Source organism: Anopheles moucheti, chromosome 3 (assembly GCF_943734755.1).
Source record: "Anopheles moucheti chromosome 3, idAnoMoucSN_F20_07, whole genome shotgun sequence".
Lineage (NCBI taxonomy): Eukaryota > Metazoa > Arthropoda > Insecta > Diptera > Culicidae > Anopheles > Anopheles moucheti.
Genome location: NC_069141.1, coordinates 19,322,258 through 19,328,264, shown reverse-complemented (window position 1 = coordinate 19,328,264; position 6,007 = coordinate 19,322,258).

Sequence of the window (6,007 nt, the reverse complement as noted above, 5' to 3'; positions counted from 1 at the left end):
TTTTGGCCTTTGGTCTAGCGGTTTCTTCGATATGGGCATGGTATTAAATTTTATGTACACATTAATATATAGTTGAGTTGACATTTGTGAGTCATAAATCATCTCAGAATGATAAATTATTGATACATTGATAAGTTTCCTACAGTAGACAAACTCGCAAAGCTGCATAATAATTAGATAAATGATTAGAAGTTAAAGAAGCATTAGAGTATATAAACGAATGGCCTGCTTTGTTTGCCTTCTTCTACGTCATCTGTCAATTTCTTCGAATTTGACATTAAACTCTATCCGTACTTCAAACAAATATTTTTTACAAAACTATTACGCACGTTACGGACGAAAATTATTCAACTTACAAGCGATACTCCATTTCTTTTGAACCTCTCTACAATTTAACTATCCACATTCATTGATCTGCGCGCTGTCCCTTATTGAATATGCTTCAGTTAATACAGTACGTTCTGAGGTGGATGTTCATTGTGTTCATCAAAATCGATAATCGAGAGCACTCGAGACGCATCGTCTCTTCTACGCCCCATACCCACGCCCCCAGCGGCCGAATGTTTTATTCAAACGTCACATCAGTTTGCAACATAAAATGCGTACGTTGACAATCATCGGCTCGGTGGTGAAAATAATATGTCCAGCCCAATTTCCCCGGAAACCTCCCCCCTCCCCCCCCTTCCAACCCCCGGCGGTTCGGGAAAAACGGTTTCGGTGCAGAAAATAGATAAATCATTCACTAACTGTCACTACCGGGCGACCTGGCAGTCCAGCGCACTCTTTAGGCCGACGCGCGGTGACGGGACATCGGCATTTGATGGCGGCATCGGAAAAAAGCATTCACCGCACCAAACCCATTCACGATCCATCCATCCGGTTGACGTGCCGACCGAACAGGGGAGGCACGGTAGGTTCGATTGATCGATCGCACAATTCGATCCGTCAAAGCGAGTACGGAGAGCCGATGCTTCCGACAAAGCATCTTGAGGCGTCTTTGGTGCACCAACGTCCGAAGCGGTTTGACATCGATTGAGATAATAATTGGCAGTGGAGGTCGGGTTTTGCCTCTCGGTTTTGCCAAATCGATTCCAACGGGTTCGAATCCCTTTTCCTAAAGACTTATTCTTCCCGGGCGTGTATGATAAGATACACTCACTCAGGTAGTAGGGCAAGAAAGAAAGAATAAAAAAGCACCAAAACCTATCAAACCCATACGATCAGTGTCGCATTTAAATGGTTTCGCCATCGATTTGCGTGCCGGTGGAAGGTTAGTTCGAGTGCATGTTCACGTGCAAGTGGCAGCACGCCCGTACTATCCTACCAGCATTATCAACCGCCACTTGAAACCACCCCACGGAACACCGTTTAATCTAAACGCACCCGGTCCCCGATGGAGCTCGTTTGTCACGTCGCAGCTACACATGGGAGTGGGAGCTTTTATTAAATTATAACGTTTAACAACACTCCTCGCTCGGTGTTTTCCATCCCCACAGTATTTACCGGCCCGAGCAGCAGCGACGGTGAGTAGAGTAATTGAATTATCTTTTCCCACCTTGCAAAAATCCACCCGCCAGCAGCAGGGCAGCATCCTTTTGCAGCGCCTGAAAGACGCACGAGTGGCAAAGCCGTTTATGCTAATTTCATGCAAATTTCCCACACCCCGAGCACTGCCCGATCGTGGCCGGGCATTAATGAATGAACCGACGAACGACGACAGTCGGTAAGGGAACCAACGGTAAACGGGTGCACCGTGCTTATACACACTAACACTCTGCCAGCGTCGGCAAGGAAAAACCGGCCCGGGGCGCCATCGATCGCGAACGACGCGGTGACACACCGGGGGCGATGTGTCGAGCGCCGTTTGGCGCCAACGCCATTCGGCACGAATGCTGGACAAAACGACTTCAGCGAGATGTATCTGCACCGTAAGATTAAATCAATTAAGATTGTGCAGTATCGGGCAGGAAGGTTGAATGTTGGGTATGGCACACCGTGCTTCCCATCGAGTTTCCACGCCAGGTGGCGCCTGGGAAGCTGCCATGTTTCGAACCTACGGGGTTTGACACTTGTAAATCGATGGCTCTTCTGTCCAAGAACGGCAGCAAACACTGTAACGGCCCCCATTGCTCGAGATCGCTTTTTCATACGTTACTTTCCCGCTTTAGCACAACGCCCTACAGCTCGCGAAAGAAGCACCGAGAAAAACAAACCACCGAAACCCGTTTTTCGGGGTGATATGTTGGGGCCAATTAAACAACAACCTTCCGGACAGGAAGGGGAGCAAAAGAAGGCAGAAGAACGGATGGATCTTTCCATACTGCATCGCACGGTAGTGTACGTGTTCAATTAAAAATCATAAATTATTTGTTCATCGTATATTATTGCTCGGGTCTCGGGACCTCTGGGGTGTCCAGATGATAGCCACTGATTGCGGTTTGGTACCAGGCGGTTCCTTCTTATTTTCATGCAAGATTCCAGCATTTGTGTTTTTGCGGTGTGTGTGCTGATCGATAGGGGTAAGCGATTCGGTACACAAATGACACAGCTTGAACGCTGGCCAGAAATGCATCTTTTTTAATTATGATTCATTACATTAGCATGACATGTAAATCATAGGCCGTGTATCGTTCACGTGAAACGTGATCGTTTTTTAATGGGAAGATTGGGGTTTGCTTTCTTATTTTAGACTTTCCTACATGGTTCTTAGTTTGTAGCCTTGCATTACACGTGTCGGTTTCATACCGCCATTGCAGCAGACCCTTCCTTTTCTCACATAAAATCAGTTCCCATGAATTTGTCCATCATGTGTCTTGCAACTGGCCGAGAGAAAAGGAAGCAAACTGCCGTCGGTAAAAGCAACCTAGCCGAAACCGTTAATCGATCGACAGCCATGTTTTGTTGGGGGAGGGTGGAAAACAAACCTTTCGCGTGAGGTGGCATCTCGCGGTATGGACCTGCTGGCCGTCGCCCCGATGAGGCTGTGTAGTTTGATAACGCGCTAAAACATCATTTCTGTGAGCGAAAGAGCGAGGGAGAGAGCCAGCACAACGCAGGCGCACTAGGTAGCACCACTGTCCTTTGATTTCCTGATGGAACCGATCGGCAGACAAACATGGCGACATGGCAAGACGGCACGTTTGTTGAACCGTGGCCGTACGAGTGGAGCGCTAGCTGGCCACTCCGAACGTTTCACGCGAGAAAGGAAAGAAATCTTGCCGCAAGAAGCCCCCAAACTCCACACGTCACATGAGCTCACATGGGTAAAAGAAAAACGTTTGCCGAGCTCAGTGCATTAAAAATTCAGCATCGTGAAACGTACAATTATGAAAATTAAACCATCCATTTGCAGACATTAATTAATTGATATCGTATCATTATGGAATTATAAATAAATTAAACCTGAATGCGTGGATGGGAAGCAAGGGGTTTGGCCGGCTGAAGCGGGGTTGGCGGGGGAGGGTAAAGAGTGCCGGGAGGGCAATTGGAGGTTAATGTAATTCCGCTTCCGGGCCCTTACCGTCCAGCGTTGGACGTGAATGAGCGAACGTCACTGGTGTGAACAACGATCGATAGACGAGATTAATTGTGATAGAAAAATTTGCACAGCCATCGGTTTGAAACATCTTGCACTGAAGAACAGGTTGTCTATTGTCCAAAACTGAGCATCTTGAGGGTTGAAAATATGGCAGAGATTTGGTCACATCCACAAAAATACATCTTTTGAATACATTTTGTTAGCTCATCAATTGAACCTGTCATGCAATTTTTGTTTAACTAAAATACCTGTCATGATCTGGTTGAAATTAAATCGTATTAAATTAATTTTTTTTTCCTTTTCAGAAGCGTGAAGTAGCAGAATTTTCTAACTTTACTTGTTAGCTGGTTTTAAGTTCTGGAAAATCAAGTAATAATTTAAAAAATCTGTATAATTTATGAAATAAATTAATTAATTTTAATACGTTGTATGATAGCTTCTATGATGTGTTTCAAAGCTTCTCTTTCATTTTAAAAAGAATTTCGAATTTCATTGGAATTTGTTTTAAGAATTTCTTTTGAATAACGTTCGATTGTTATTTGTTTTATTATTTTCATTGTTTCATTATTACTCAACATTCCGAAATGATTTTGTTCGATTGAAATTTTATCAATTAAATGAAATTAAATTGATTTAGTTATTATCTATTTGTGTGCTTATCAATTCCTTTAACTATTTATTATCTAGAATAGATCTAGTTCTAGAGATCCTATGAAATATTAATTTAGATTTTAGTGTGTTTAATAACATGTTGACAAAACGTTATGAAGTATCCGCAAAATTATTTTTTTTCAATTCAATTTTCTATTGAAAGTGTGAACCTTAAAAATCTCTTCAATCTTCTGAGCGCCAATTAGTAATTAGAAATAATATCACAGTAATTCAAATGATTTATTTAGGTTAAGGGGAGTTCCATAACTCTATACAAAAAAGCTTACAATCCTACAATTAGTAAAGATATTTCTATATTATTTCCGACTTGTAAAATAATATTATTTTACAAACATTCACAAAAGATATAAAAAAATTGGACCTATAAACTTCAGTTCATTGTAAATAATATTCAGTATAATTAAATGAACGTCTATTTGCCTTTTTAATTACTTTTGAAAATTCTAATGTGAATTATAAATTTCCCCTTTCTAAAAAAAACCGTATCATTTTAGCAAAAACTGTTAAAAAGCATTACAATAATAGTTCCCTTTATGTGCAGTTAGGTATTTTCATTTACAAATTTTCTCTCGAAACTGTCAATGCACCGCTTCCTTATGGAAACATCCCGTTCATTGTAAATAATATTCAGTATAATTAAATGAACGTCTATTTGCCTTTTTAATTACTTTTGAAAATTCTAATGTGAATTATAAATTTCCCCTTTCTAAAAAACCGTATCATTTTAGCAAAAACTGTTAAAAAGCATTACAATAATAGTTCCCTTTATGTGCAGTTAGGTATTTTCATTTACAAATTTTCTCTCGAAACTGTCAATGCACCGCTTCCTTACGGAAACATCCCGACGGTAACTCAACACTTCCGCCCGATTGTCGGCGAAAGATCAAACAACCAAAGCGAAGGATCTTCCCGACGGAATGTCATTCCAGCTGTGATCCTTCCAAACCAAAAAAAAAAAAAATATATGCTCAAGGGCGACATGAGACACACTTCGATGCGAAGATGCACATCTGTTGGTGGAAAATATATAGTTCACCACCAGACAAAACACGATGGATGAAAACAAACACATTGATGGTGATTACGATGCACCTGATAGGGATCGGCACAAGAGCACACGCGGCATACAGCGAACCGACGCGACACAAACGATCGTACCCATCCGGCCAGTAAGTGGTGAATTAATTAAATTCACTACATATCTTCCCGACGTGCGCTGGCATTAATGTAGCGTTTCTCCAGTTTGATTGATACGATCGGTGGCGCAAATATCACACCACTGTCAGACGAGCACACAAACACACACACCCCTTCCCGGCATCGGGATAAAAACACTTCACAAGGATAATTAGAACCACCGCCTCCTTTCACCACCAATTCACCCTTCACACCCCTTTTACACAAATGCGGGATGCGGTGGTGCTTTTTGTTGTGTAAATATCGGCCACTGCGTTATCGTCTTCTTCAAGTGTGGGTGTTTAGATAACCCGACAGGCACCGCCAATAATCATCACTCACACTCAGCAGCGTGTAGTGGTGTGCCCGGCTGTCTGATGCTGTTAATTAGTATCCCCGGTAACGGTCGCGAGAGCAGACGGACCCGGGTTTTCGGATTTCGTTGCCTCTCAAGACGACGCCAAGGACGACAAATCGCCTGCGGAGCGCAAGAGTGTCCGGATTGTTTGGTTCTGTTTGTTGTTGTCGTCAGTTACCGGACCGGAGCGCTTTTGGCGGAACTTGCATTTGGGTCACCGAGCTAAAGGACCAAAGGAGCTGGCACCGATTTTTTGAAACCGT